Source organism: Bos taurus, chromosome 11, assembly GCF_002263795.3.
Source record: "Bos taurus isolate L1 Dominette 01449 registration number 42190680 breed Hereford chromosome 11, ARS-UCD2.0, whole genome shotgun sequence".
NCBI classification, from domain to species: domain Eukaryota; kingdom Metazoa; phylum Chordata; class Mammalia; order Artiodactyla; family Bovidae; genus Bos; species Bos taurus.
Window position 1 is genome coordinate 96438820 of NC_037338.1, and position 15833 is coordinate 96454652.

The 15833-nt window shown below is 41.1% G+C and overlaps 1 protein-coding gene across 13 annotated transcripts in view; it reads right to left on the minus strand.

The window, feature by feature from the left end:
• MAPKAP1 (MAPK associated protein 1) overlaps positions 1 to 15833 on the minus strand; it is a 232872-nt gene that overhangs the window by 155136 nt on the left and 61903 nt on the right. The gene's annotated exons all lie outside the window — the stretch shown is intronic.

A 15833-nucleotide genomic window follows, 5' to 3' on the forward strand; every position in this document is an offset into this window, starting at 1 on the left:
GATATAGAAAAATAGAAATGAAAGCGGTAAAAATAAATCACTGTTATTCTATATTAATAGTACTCTTATATATGGATGTGCTTTGTCGTTCAGTCGTGTCTGACTCTTTGCAACCCAATCTCATAGACTGTAGGCTGCCAGGCTCCTCTGTGCATGAGGATTCTCCAGGCAAGAACACTGGAGCAGGTTGCCATGCCCTCCTCCAGGGGATTTTCCCAACCCAGGGATCGAACCCAGATCTCCCACACTGCAGGAGCATACTTTACCATCTGAGCTACCAGGAAAGCCCTATATATATGGATATCCTATAAGAACTAATGAAAAACTACTATAAACAGAGAATTTGGTAAAGGAATACAAAATTAACATGAAATCAGCAGCCTTCACACACATAATTAGAAACATAACAGAAAATAAGACCCCATTTACAATAGCAATAACTGCAAATATCTAGGAGTAAAACTTAAGAAATATGCAGAGCATATGAAAGATACCTCCCCAAACAAATGAATTCAAAATATAGAAGCTATAAAGAAAAAAATAAGAAATTTCACTATATAAAAAAACGTATGTATAGTCCAAAAAACCACAAAGTTCAAAGATACACAATAAACTGGACTAATCTTCCTAATATATAAAGAACTCCTAGAAAATTAGAAACAGATCAAGAATCTAATACATCTGGGAAGTTCACAAAACTGCCAAGGTTCTTAAACAAATGAAAAGCTTAACCTCACTCATAAGGAAAATGCAAATTATAATGACACAGATTCACTTTTCACCTATTAGACTGGCAAAAATTCAAACAGTTGATAAATTCTGTGGTGAAGCTGTGAGGAAACAGGCACTCTCATATATTGCTGGTAACAGTGTAATTGGCACAACCCCTATGGAGGGCAATTTGGCAATACTGACAAAAAATTGTAAAGGCATATTCCCTTTGACCCAGCAATTCTGCTTCCTGGAATTTATCCTACATATATAACTGCACGCTTGCAAAATGCCATATGTACTAGATTATTCACTGCTGCATTGTTTATAATAGCAAAATATTAGAAACAACTCAAGTCTCCATCAACAGAGAACTGGCTAAATAAATTATAATATTTCAAAACAATGGAATACTATGCAGCAATAGGAAAGAATGAGAAATTCTAGAAATTCTCTGGACACTAATACAGACAGATTTCCAAGTTATATTGTGAAGTAAAATAAGCAAGCTCTGCAACAGTGTTAGTAGTATGTAACATTTTGTGTAAAAGGTGAAAAAATAAGAATATATTTTTAAATTTGTACATGGACACTCTGGAATATCTAGTAAAATGGGTATGGGTAGGCACTAGATGAATGGAGGACAGACAGGAGAGAGGCTTTTCACTGTGTAATACCTTTTTACATTTTTGAATCGTAAGAACCACTACCTGTTTAAAATATGAAATCAAAAAAAGCAAGAATAGCAGCTACCATTTCTGGAGTATGTACTTCAAGGTGGGCATGTACTATCTCGTTTAATCCTCATGACACACTGAAGTAGGTCATATTAACCCCAGTAGAGAGGACTGAAAGTGAAAGCGAAGTTGCTCAGTCGCGTCTGGCTCTTTGCGACCCCATGGACTGTAGCCTACCAGGCTTCTCTGTCCATGGGATTTTCCAGGCTAGAGTACCAGAAGGGGTTGCCATTTCCTTCTCCAGGGGATCTTCCTGACCCAGGGATCAAACCCAGGTTTCCCGCATTGTAGGCAGACGATGTACCCTCTGAGCCACCAGAGAAATTTTCACATCTGTGAACTAATGTAAACCAGTGACACTACCTATATCACACACAGGCTGCTGTGAGGATTAAATGAAATAATATATACAAAATACTTAGCATATGCCTGATACAGAGTAAATCCTTAATCAGTGTTTTACCACTTCAACACAGTAACTATTTTCAAGGATGTTTCAATCAATTGAACCATACAAAATATAATAAAACTGGACAAGAAGTTTAGCAAAGATGTTTTAATTGAAATTTTTATACATGTAGATTAAATAGCCTCTTCTAATTAATTGAAGGCTGCTTTAGATATGCTATATCCTCATGATATAAATTACAGAGTCATTAAAATAACTGCTCATATCCCATAATTATACATGGGTCTTTAAGGCTACTCTTTAATAGGCTGAATATACTTAATGAGAAAGGCTATCAATGGAAAACTTTAGAAGCATAACCAATGTTTATTTCAATAAATGGGAGGGGGTGCTGTACATGTGGTGGCAATTTCAAGATAAAATTCTCAAATGTAAGATCTAATCCCAAAATACTGTCATTTTGAATTCACTCAGTTACTCATGGCCGATAGGAGGTCCGACATCACGAAACTACACAATCTCTATACATGGAGCAAAGCTATAAGCACGATGTTCCTTTGGGGAAATTTCAAAAGAAACATCAACCTTCCCCTTTCTAGAAACAAGCTGTGCTGATAAGACTCCCTTTAATATTTAAGCCCAAAAGAAAGAATATGAGGAAGGGAACAAAGGAATTGCAAAGAAACAACTAGGGTCATATTTAAAGTACAGAATGAAGCAAAATAAAAATAAGTCTTTATCATTAAGGCATTGAAAATTTTAAATTTAGTAAGAAAATGCTCTGTACATGCAGTGACTAATATAAGGGGACCTATTCCTTCTATTTTGAGGCTTCTTAGCTTTAGGCACAAAGCAGACCTAATATGTGCCCTATTTGAAATACTGGGGAAAATGGTTTCTTCTTTGTCCCGGGAAGAGTGAGTTAACTGACATGGCCTTCCTTACCTGTTCTGGGCACTTAGAAGCGCTGTCCAATACAGTAGCCACCAGATTCGTGTGCCTATGTAAATTTAAGTCAATTTAAATAAAATTTAAGTTTCAGTTGCACAGTCACACTAGTCACATTTCAAGTACTCAGGAGTCACATGTGAGTGGTGGCTACCCTACTGGACAGCACAGATAGAGAACATTCCCATCAACATACAAAATTCTATTGGATAATGCTGACATACATTCAGTGGAGGAAATAATAGGGTTGCCAATCATAACCAGATTCGCCAATAATAAAATGGATATTTTAAATTCCATTTTTCTGATTTCTATATTGGAACTCTCAAGGCTCCAAAGTCAGATCAGGGAGAGGTGTGGTTAATATCCACCCCAAACCTCTAATAATAATAATTAATATGAACAGAACATTTATGATGCACCATCCACTAAGCTAAGAGCTTTAGTTATTTAATTATCACTATAATCTTATATAGAAGGTGTTATCATCATGTCTCTTTTACAAATGAAAAAACTGAGGCTTAGAGAGATTAAGTGATTTGCCCATGGTCATATAACTACTAAGGTAACAGTGTCAGAATCCAATTTTAAAAAACAAACAAGCAAACAAAAACTGTAGGTACAACACATGCATACACTAGAAATAAGTAGGGCTCATTCCACTGAAGCCTTCCGTGAAATTTTCATTACAGAATCATAGAAAATTAGATAGCAACAGAAACTAATGCAGTGTTTCATGACCATCTTTAACCCATGACCCTTTCTGATAACTATAAAAATCTCATACTCCCCCAAAGATGATGTACACCTCACCACAGCCATTAAAATTTATTCTATCTTCAGTATGTTCCCAATAGTCAAATTTCAAACAGGCTTTACTTTTTTGTAATTATAATGTAAAAATTATCTTTTTATTTTCCTTATATAGCATCAGAATATTGAATATGCTTTTTCAAAATCCATTCATTACCCCCTCAAACACACACATACTGAATCAATAAAAACTGATGACTCTATCCAATCTTCCCAATTTTAGAAATGCGAACAGTGAGGCCAAAATAGAGTGGGATGGGAATGCCTCACCCGCAGCGAAAGACAGAACTTTCGGATACAGAACGCACTGGTAAGGCTCAGCCAACACGCTTTACTTCACCTGACCCTGAGATGGTAAAATTCCTTAGGGTCCCCTACCTCCACTCCAAACCAAAAAAAGATTTGGTACCATTTCAAGGTACATCTTGTGAGACTTCTGGGAATGAAGCTCTGGGAATACTTGGATAGGGATTCCCTGTGCAATTTTCATCATCTATTGGAGCCAGAAGGGACCTCAGAGAACTAATCTATCTCCTAATTTTAGAACTGAAGAGACAGCAGCTCAGCTCATTATATATAAAACTGAGGCATCTCATCCTTCACCATTTTACGGTCTCTATGACAAAGGTGGCCTTGTTAATTTTATGAAATGACTACTGGATGACAGGATCTGTGCTGGTTGCTGGATTATAAAGACAAACTGTCCACTGTCCACACAGAGCTTACATTCTTGTGTATGCAAAGGCTATATAAATGTACAATTACAATGGCGTGTGGGCTTCCCTGGTAGCTCAGCTGAGAAAGAATCCTCCTGCAAATCGGAAGACCTGGGTTCAATCCCTGGGTTGGGAAGATCCCCTGGAGAAGAGCATGGCAACCCACTCCAGTATTCTTGCCTGGAGAATCCTCATGGACAAAGGAGCCTGATGGGCTACAGTCCGCGGGGTTGCACAGAGTCGGACATGACTGAACAACTGAGCAGAGCAACACAACACGATGGAGTGTGATTAAGTACAACTTGAGGAAGCCAAGGGAGGCCATGTGTGGGCTGAGTCTTAAAAGATAAATAGAAATTCACTGACAAAGAGACATTCAGGCAGAGAGAACAAAACATTCAAAGAATTGGAACCATGGTATGACAGAACATGGACTGCAAGTGATGAGGTGAGGGAAAGGGTACTTTTCTCACGGCTTTAGTGAGACATAACCGGTATAGATTATTTACGGTACACAACATAATGATAAAATCATGTGAAATGATTGTCACAATAAGCAAAGGGCATTTCAAATAAAGGCTTTATTATGTATATTATCAAGGAAATCATATAAATATGAAGGATAGAAGATAAAACATCATCTTTCCACTTGTAGCTGTGCTCTCATTCTAAGTCACTTAAAGACTGTGACTCAACAAATGGTGCTGGAAAAACTAAATATCCACATGTCAAAGAATGAAGTTGGATCCTTAACCTTACACCATGCACACAATTTAACTGAAAATGGATTAAAGACCCCAATGTAAGGCCTGAAAATATAAGTGCAAGTTAAGGCTCTTTCTAGTCTACTACACTGCCTCCTACAAACAGCCAACAATGAACACATAACCATGGAAAGATGGTTAATACTCCCTTTGCTGTCCCCAGCTTGGCAGAGTCATGCAGAGCCCTCCTCTGAGAAAATTTCTACTACGTTCAGGCAATGCTTAGATCTTCCTGGGTCTTGCCCTCTCCACACAGATTTTGTACATCCCAACTTATACACTCTATTCCGCCTCCACCTCTTCCTGGCAGCCTCTATTTCAACACAGGTTGTTTATAGCTGCCAAAGTCCATCTTCAGGAATGCAATATCCCCAAACACTAAACTCTCTGCTTTTGCTAAATGCAGGCATAGTGATTTATTCAGACTTAAGGATGTCAATCTCTTGCTCAAAATATGACTCTCAGGATCAGGTCAAAACCTTCTTGATCAAACCTCACCTCTTGCCTCTTCTACCCTGTACGTGCCAGGCACACTCAACTATCTTCATTTCCCTAGAATCCACCAGAATTTCTTCCTCTCACCTCAGATTTTTATAACCAGCATTTCCCCTGCCTGGAAGTTTCTTACCCAACTCACCCCTCCTCCTATCCCTCAAAGTTTGGCTTAGGGTTCATCTAAGGAGTCTTCCCTAATTCTCTCCCATCCTAAACTCAGACCAAGTGCTCGTCCTTGAAGGAGTTCAGCCTACTGAACTTTCCCTCCCATAGCATTTACTACGTTTTATTCTAATTGTTTCAATTTCCTACAAGATTACATACACCATGAGTTTGGGTACTTTGTCTATCTTATTCACCATTGTATCCTCAGCATTTAGCAAAGTTCCTGGCACATACAGACTCATGAGACTCAGGAGGATGAGATGGTTGGATGGCATCACTGACTCAGTGGACATGAGTTTGAGCAAACTCCGGGAGATAAGTGAGGGACAGGGAAGCCTGGTATGCTGTAGTCCATGGGGTCACAAAGAGTCAGATACAACTGAACGACTGAACAACCACAGACGTAAGAAATATTTCAGAATGAACGGACGAATGAGTTTTTCTACCATCTCTCTGGCTGTGCTCAATCATACTGAGCCAGCTTTCTTTCATGCACTTCTTGGTTAAACCATATTTTGCCCTGCTCTTTCAGCACCCCCAAACACAGCACTTGCATCTGATGACCTAAGGGCAAGTACCGTTTTGTCTCGTCAAGACCACTTCAGGCCCTGACTTTGTTACAGAACATGCCTGCTCTTGCCCCAGTTTCTGCCTTCCACGAATGTGGTCAGCCTGTCATCAATGTTCTCCTTCAAGCCCCTGAACACATGGAGCCCTGCAGCCTGCCACAACAGATAGCTATCTGGATTGACACATGCCTAGTCACTCTGCGTCTGGTCATTCAAGCCAGGTGTGAGACTCCCTGACCACAATGTTACTGGCTAACATTACTCCAGCTGGCCTGCAAGAATATTGTACAAGATTCTACTAAAATAGTCAGATGCTTTACTGAAATTCAGAACACCACAACCAGAGTACTCTAGCTAGTCACACTACCCAAAAAGGAAATGAGGTTATCCTGCTCTGCCTGGTTCTGAGTGAACCCATGACGCTCCTGGGGATTAATACTTCCTTTGTCCATGTTTACAAGACCTGCAGCTGCTCCTGAGACTTGTGAATCAAGACTGCTCTATCCCAAAGCTGAAGAGAGAAGTCTATGAATGCCTGAGTTGCTGAAGGAAGCTTCATGAAAGTAGGTGAGTTTTAAGAAAGATTTTAATGTAGAGGACCATCAAAGCTTGGTATAGCATAGCGGGAGAGTGGTCAAGCCTAAGTGTGACTAACAGAGACAGCAAGGCTGGATGTGAGTAGCAGCAACAGAGACCAGAAGGCCTGGCCCAAGTATAACCTGGGACAAGCAGAGTCTAAGAAAAAGGCAAGTTCTCCCTGCTGGGCTGCTTCCTGGATCAGAATGGTCAACCACAGTTGGGCTTCTGCCAGAATTCTTGTTTTGAAGATCGTAGAACACACACACTAGACCCAGCAGCACCAGAGAGTAAGCTCCACATATAAGAGAGTGATCAGAATGGTTAGTCTGGTTTCTCCCAAGGACCGTCTAATGACAGATCTACCACTGGGATCACACGCAATGGATGACTATGTTGTAAAGGACCAGGGTGCAGCGTCTTCCCATTTCTCTTCCAGAAAAAATGCAGAGGTAATTAGGTACTCATAGCCAGTGCAGCAAATCAGTTCAATTAAACCTGTATTTCATCTAACTCATATAGGATATGAATAACACAACCAACTTTTCTAATTTCATACTCTGGTACTCCCAAGTAAATACAAGGGAAAAAAAGTAAAGTTTCCCCCCTACAAATAGAATCTGTCACATCCTAGGATGTGCACTTTTCAGCTCATGCATCCTAAATGCATGTGAAGATATTATATGCACTTTCTATTTAGCAATTTAATTATATCTTTGCATTCAAAGAGTAGCAATGGTTTGCAGTAATAATCAGGTGAAAGCATTCTAACATTAATATGCTGGAATCCGATGTGTTAATTTGATGCAACTTTGCCTTGACAATATGTGATTAATTTGTTCTCAGGCTAGCCCTGCTCCCAGCTCTGACAGTTTAAAATGCTGGGTTTCTTTATCCATATCGCTATTTGACACGCCTTAGCCCACTGCTTTGCTAAGACCACTGTTAATTTGTAATGAACTTGCTTTTCAGGGGGGCTCCTTCATTTTTAATTCTGTCAGTGTCACCTCCTTGAGGAAAATTACAAGTTTCTGTAGGTGTGATTACTGCCAAGTGCTGCTGATAAGAGGTTTGAGAAAACAGGGCTTTATAAAGAAGTCTGTATTTAATCTCCTGAAACAGATTTATTGCCTCCAGACAGATAAATATAATGCAAAGTTCTCTTATTTAAAAGTCATTCCCAAGTTCTCCCTCACCACCACCTCCTCCTAAAGAAAAACATAGTTGCATTTCCAAGATTCAATAATGAGTCACTCAGGGAAAAGAAGTGAAAGGATAATAAATTTAACAATAATGGTGATTCTTGTCACCAAATTAGACATATAGGGGAGTCTTATAAAACATATGAATATACTTTTCACAAGGTGGGAAAGAGGAAAAAAATCTCACTGAAATAACTATGGTTTCACTTTCTAACTAGCAAATGAACATTACACAGCCTCACAAGTCCATTTTCTGTGGGCAAAGTGAGTACTGGTGAAGCTAGGCATGGTTAAATTTCTCCTTGGATTATAATCCTGATAATGCTTGACGAAGGGTTACAGCAGAGATAGAAAGTCAAAGGTAGAAAACGTAATGGTTAATATAATAACTCATTAGAGAACTTTCCAAGTGGCTCAGTGGTAAAAGAATCCACCTGCCAATGCAGGAGACACAGGTTCAATCCCTGATCCAGGAAGATCCCACATGCTGCGGAGCAACTAAGCCCATGCGCCACAACTATCGAGCCTGTGATTCAGAGCCTGGGACCCACAACCACTGAAGCCCACACGCCCTAGAGCCAGTGCTCCACAACACGAGTAGCCTCAGCAATGAGAAGCCTGCACTGCAATGAGAGAGTAGTCCCCACTTGCTCCCACTATAGAAAAGCCTGCATAGCAACAAAGACCCAGCACAGCCAAAAATAAAGAAATAAATAAAATTATTTTTAAAAATAATAAGAGTAAGAGCAGGCCACTGCTACAGCACTTTCACAGGTACTCTCCATTTAACTTTAAAAATAACCACTACTCAGTAGGTATAATTATCCTCATTTCTTTCACATGAGGAGACTGAGGCTCTAAGAGTTCATGAGGACTTACCGGCAAGAAAACGGCAGAACTTCAGGACAGGAAAACACATCCTGTGACTGCCAGTTCTCTGTTTTTCCTGTCACCATCTAAGGATGGAAAAGTCATGCCCTGTCTACAACCAGTCCACGGATAAAGCTAACCAGTCTAACAGGGTTCATTTTCTTTAGCTCTAATCCTTAGTCTTTTTCCATTTAATCGGAAGCACACCATTCTTCAGCAATTCCAGCCTTCTCACCAGGAAGCCTACTATCTCCACAGGGCTAGGCAGACATCAGTCAGTTCAGTTCAGTTCAGTCGCTCAGTTGTGTCCGACTCTTTGCGACCCCATGAATCGCAGCACGCCAGGCCTCCCTGTCCATCACCAATTCCCGGAGTTCACTCAGACTCACGTCCATCGAGTCAGCGACGCCATCCAGCCATCTCATCCTCTGTCGTCCCTTTCTCCTCCTGCCCCCAATCCTTTCCAGCATCAGAGTCTTTTCCAATGAGTCAACTCTTCGCATGAGGTGGCCAAAGTATTGGAAGTTTCAGCTTTAGCATCAGTCCTTCCAGTGAACACCCAGGACTGATCTCCCTTAGGATGAACTGGTTGGATCTCCTTGTAGTCCAAGGGACTCTCAGGAGTCTTCTCCAACACCACAGTTCAAAAGAATCAATTCTTTGGCACTCAGCTTTCTTCACAGTCCAACTCTCACATCCATACATGACCACAGGAAAAACCATAGCCTTGACTAGACAGACTAGCAAAGTAATGTCTCTGCTTTTTAATATGCTGTCTAGGTTGGTCATAACTTTCCTTCCAAGGAGTAAGTGTCTTTTAATTTTATGGCTGCAATCACCATCTGCAGTGATTTTGGAGCCCCAAAATATAAAGTCTGACACTGTTTCCACTGTTTCCCCATCTATTTCCCATGAAGTGATGGGACCAGATGCCATGATCTTAAGTTTTCTGAATGTTGAGCTTTAAGCCAACTTTTTCACTCTCCTCTTTCACTTTCATCAAGAGGCTTTTTAGTTCCTCTTCACTTTCTGCCATAAGGGTGGTGTCATCTGCATATCTCAGGTTTTGGTATTTCTCCTGGCAATCTTGATTCCAGCTTGTGCTTCATCCAGCCCAGCATTTCTCATGATGTATTCTGCATAGAAGTTAAATAAGCAGGGTGACAATATACAGCCTTGAAGTACTCCTTTTCCTATTTGGAACCAGTCTGTTGTTCCATGTCCTGTTCTAACTGTTGCTTCCTGACCTGCATACAGATTTCTCAAGAGGTAGGTCAGGTGGTATGGTATTCCCATCTCTTTCAGAATTTTCCACAGTTTATTGTGATCCACACAGTCAAGGGCTTTGGCATAGTCAATAAAGCAGAAATAGATATTTTTCTGGAACTCTCTTGCTTTTTCCATGATCCAGCAGATGTTGGCAATTTGATCTCTGGTTCCTCTGCCTTTTCTAAAACCAGCTTGAACATCTGGAAGTTCATGGTTCATGTATTGCTGAAGCCTGGCTTGGAGAATTTTGAGCATTACTTTACTAGCGTGTGAGATGAGTGCAATTGTGCGGTAGTTTGAGCATTCTTTGGCATTGCCTTTCTTTGGGATTGGAATGAAAACTGACCTTTGCAGTCCTGTAGCCACTGCTGAGTTTTCCAAATTTGATGGCATATTGAGTGCAGCACTTTCACAGCATCATTTTCCAGGATTTGAAAGAGCTCAACTGGAATTCCATCACCTCCACTAGCTTTGTTCGTAGTGATGCTTTCTAAGGCCCACTTGACTTCACATTCCAGGATGTCTGGCTCTAGGTGAGTGATCACACCATCATGATTATCTTGGTCGTGCAGATCTTTTTTGTACAGTTCTGTGTATTTTTGCCACCTCTTCTTAATATCTTCTGCTTCTGTTAGGTCCATACCATTTCTGTCCTTTATCAAGCCCATCTATGCATGAAATGTTCCCTTGGTATCTCTACTTTTCTTGAAGAGATCTCTAGTCTTCCCCATTCTATTGTTTTCCTCTATTTCTTTGCATTGATCGCTGAGGAAGGCTTTCTTTCTCTCCTTGCTATTCTTTGGAACTCTGCATTCAGATGCTTATATCTTTCCTTTTCTCCTTTGCTTTTTGCTTCTCTTCTTTCCACAGCTATTTGTAAGGCCTCCCCAGAGAGCCATTTTGCTTTTTTGCATTTCTTTTCCATGGGGACGGTCTTGATCCCTGTCTCCTGTACAGTGTGAGGACACCAAGTCCTACTAATTCCATCCTCAGATTTATCAGATGTCTTCGAATGTCTATTTACATGAACAGCCAGAGGCTTAGTACAGCCCCAGTCATGTCACGCACCAGTAGTGGCACAAACCTCTTCTCAGATGATGAGGGAAGTTTCCCAATACTTCACAAAGTTTAAAATCCCTAGATATGGACTACCACTGGAATCCTCCCAGTTTCCAAACTATCTTTTTCTCTGTATGTTCCCCGGCTACTAGTAGCTCAATAAAAAGAAAGAGAGAGAAGAAGAAAAAGAAGAGGGAGGGGAAGGGAAGGAGGGAAGAAAAAGACAACCACGTTCCACTCTATGTTCAGGCCAAAATGACTCCTATCACTTATTCCATCTTCACCAAGAACACTCTTCTCCTCTCTGATAAGACTCCCTACCTTTGTCTTCTCCACAAGGCTGTTCAGGAAGCAACTTCTAAGGTATGTAAATTATGCTGTATCTGCTAGGAATGCAAGCTGATCACTGAAAAGGAGTATTATATAGAAAAAGAAAAATTTAAAGATTACAAAGGTAGGTATACAAACACAGAATGCAAAATTACACCTAACCTAAAACAATGCTGTGGTTTAGTCACTAAAGTGTGTCTAGTTGTGACCCCATTGACTGTAGCCCACCAGGCTCCTCTGTCCACTGGATTTCACAGGCAAGAATACGGGAGTGGGTTGCCATTTCTTTTGCCAGGGGATCTTCCTGACCGAGGGATCAAACCTATGTCTCCTGCAGCGGCAGGTAGATTCTTTACCGGTGAGCCACCAGGGAAGCCCAAACTAACAATAAATTACACTAAATGATGTTAAGATGATTTAGCATTCACCACTCAAAAAAAGATACATGAAACTTGGATTTTATAAGTTGTCTTTAATCTAGAACTTTCTTAATGCTCCTTATTGTGGCTTGTGTACCTACTAGTCTACATTCAAGTTCCTTCAGAGCAGGGATAGGAATTCATTCACATATGTATTCAGAGGGCCTAGAAAGTAGAGGCTCAGTAAGTTTTCACTAAATTAAATGAAATAACAATTGCTAGGGGGCACGTCTGCACCTGCTTAAACGTGGCCCACCCTGAGCAGCTCAGCTCAGCCTGGCACAAAACCTCTGAGCACTAGTTGTGGCTGGTGTTGTGGGAACAGCTGCTGCTCTGAGACGCCTTCCCCTAAAGGATAGATAGCTCCAGGGCAGGGACTACATCCCTTATTCCCAAGTTTTCCTCCTCTACCGTTTTGTGTCAGAAGGACCTCTGGGCAACTCTTTCCAAACAACAGAGAAGAAGAGACAGGCTGTGAGATGAACACAACTGTGAGCCAAGCAAAGGCAGACAATACCTCTCCAGTGACAGGTATCTTGAAAGAGATGTGCAAATGGGAACAAAAATAAAAGACAACAAAGGAAAAAAACAAAACCCAACACTTAAACACTAAGGAAAGTACTCGTTTGAGGAAAATACATAAGAAAACAAATGTTACTGTATATGACATCATACACACGATTGATTAGAAAAGTCACAAATCAGTCTCTTGAGTATTTATAATGTAAATGATACAAAATTTTAGAGGGAATGGGAAGATAAAAAGCGGTTCAAGTATCAAAGCACTAACTGGAGTGATCTTGGTTCTGTGTTCTGCAGAACATGAGGCAATGGACTAATGGAGCCCAGGCTGAAGAAAGTACGGGAGCAAAGATGTGAAAAACTGCATAAAACTGTCAGGTAATCTGCAAAGTGGGGTCCTGCTGGGAGGCAGGGTGACAGAAGCTCTATAATCAGACTGCACAGGCTTTCCTAATTACTGGCCTTTCCATCATTCACTCATTCAGCTGCTAATTATCTTGCATCCATGTGGAAGTTCCTTTGTAGGGTTTTCTCCTCTCTGCCTCTTGGTTTCCTCATCTAGAGAACACGCATAAAAGTCTCTTATCTTTCTGGACTATCCTGGGACTAAAATGAGAAATGATGTATCAACTAAAATCACATACCTACAACAGGAAGGTGGGTGATGGTTAAACAAAGGTCCCACTATACTGAACAGGAAGAATTAAGCTGGAAAGCGTCGGGGAGCAAGGGTGCCACTGCTGACGGGCTGTCAGGTGAGTTAGTCCTGCTCCCTCACGAGGGCAGTGGGGGTACTTAATCTGGCCACTGCTGTACTCGACACACGGGAGGAGAGGGGACAAGGGCAGGGAGACCAGCTTGGAAGCTGCTGCTCTAACACAAATGGGATGTGAGAAGGTCCTGGAACAAAGGAGTGACTCGTGAATACGAGAAGTGTCAAATCTGAGACACTGAGAAGGAATCGCTGGCTGACCTTAGGGACAAACTGTGAGGAGAGAGTGGTGAAAAAGAATACTCCCATCAATTCACATCTTTAAATGGCTTCAGTCTCATTTTGGAAATAATCTTTCTTTGAAAATCATCACCTGGACATTACTGATTTCACAGACAGACCCTTTGTTTTGCACACAAATACAGTTTAGTATTTTTCTGCCTTTTCTATAAGCAACATCCTTTCTCCGAGTCAAGTCTAAACGCTTACCAGTCTGTACAAATTACCTCGATCCTTCCAGACTAAACTGCAGTCAGCTTACTCTCACTTATGTCCCTCAATCATTCGGGCCTGAGGAAACACAGCCCACACCCTTTAAAACCCAAGCACATAAAACACTGTGTCATCAGCAGAATAGTAGCACTCTGTCCCTAAGCACCTCATTGTCTCCTAAATGGCTTTTGCTACAAAATAGTCCACTGGCAAAAAGGCTTTACAAAACCTCAGAGCAAAAGGAATGATCACCACCTTTGCAGCCAACCCCTTGGGGAAAACAAGGAGCCACTTAAAACCTGGCTGAGGATTAACCTCACAATAACAAGAAGACCTTTGGGAGCCCTTCACAATTCATGCAAGTATAACACAGAGATCAGGAACGAGGTCCGGAGTGCCTGGGCTCATATGCTGATGCCCCACCTCCCAGCTCTGTGGCCTGAGGCAAAGCATTTCACTTCTCTGAGCCTTAGTCTTCTCACCTCTCAAACTGGGGATTCTCATAATACCTCTTCACAGGGCTGCCGTGAGAAGTAAATTAATCATTACATGCAAAGCACTCAGAACTGTGACTGGCACACAGTAAGTTCTTAAAACATGCAAGCTACTATTATTAACGTTATTATTACTAGAGTTATTCGAATGACCAAATATAACCAATCAGGGTGCAGATTTATGTTCCCCTTCCCAATATGTATTGAGCAGTATGTTGGGTGCTCTGTAACAGAGAAAAGGGAGAAAGATACACAGAAGGAGAAAGATGTGTACACTCAAGAATCATAAACAAGGTGCTGTGGAAGCAGACAATAGGATGCCGTTGTCAGGGAAGTTGAGGAAACATTCCAGAAGAGTCTGCTCTCGAGAAGGACAAGTAGGGGATTTTCCCCTACTTTCTACTTGAGAAAGAATTTCACATGGCAGCAGATAATGTGGTTCCTGGTATGTCAGACCTGAGTCAGCATTTCTAGGCTTCTAGGAAGGGGACACAGCCTCCTAAAAGGATGGGATGAAGCAGGCAGGAAGAGGCCTCTCTTCCCTCCAGGGGAGTACATGCTTGCGCAATGGCAAGTGTGTGGGCAGTCCCTGAAAAACTAAACCACAGATTGCAGACAGAACCTCCTCACCTTTCAAGACTGGGTTTAAGACTCCGATGACTTCTCCCCCAAGAGTTTAGTCTACACCTGGATCCTTCAAATATATGATCGCCCTTCAGCCTCCATGAGGGATTGATTCCTGGACCACCACCCACCGCCCAGACACCAAAATTCACAGATGCTCAAGTATCCTATACAAAATGGCCAAGAACAGTTGGCCCTCCGTATCTGTAGGTTCCACGTCTATGAACATGGAGGGTCAACTGCACTTCCAAATCTCTGGTCCTTGGATCATCATGGTCTGTTCATCTCACAAGACTCTGAGCTGCTTCTCTGAGGGCAGGGACTATCATTTTATCAATGCCCCCCAGGGATCTCTTACTCTGCCAACATGAAGATAAACATTCAACAAGCTCCTGATGAATGAAACATCTGCCTTGCCTACAGTATTCTCAGAAAAAGAACCTAAATACTTAAGGGTCTACAAATGTTTCTAAACATCTCATACTGACCATTAAATCATCTAATTCTAACGATGGGTCTGACCTTGGTCACCCTCCTCATTTTACTGACTGGTTAACTCAGCCCAAAAATGTAGGATAATGCATTCAAAGTCACACAGAAAGCTAGTGACATAGTAACTAACAGAATTCAGGCCTCATGAATCAAGGACTCCTCCAGGACTAAGATGGAAAAAGCTGATACAATTTTTTCTTACGCTAAATGTTAGGAAAACTAGAGCTTCTTATCTCCTACTAACACATAATATATTTGACAAGCAAATAAAATACATTTGGAAAATATTTCTTGTAATATATGCAGTTCTTCTTAAACAGATAGTATAAACTCCAAAGTCAGATAAACTGCTTTAAAAGCTGGTCCTACCATATATCAGGGTGTGATCTTGAGCAAATTGCTTAATCTCTTCTGGACCCCATATGAACATGGGACTAACACCGTC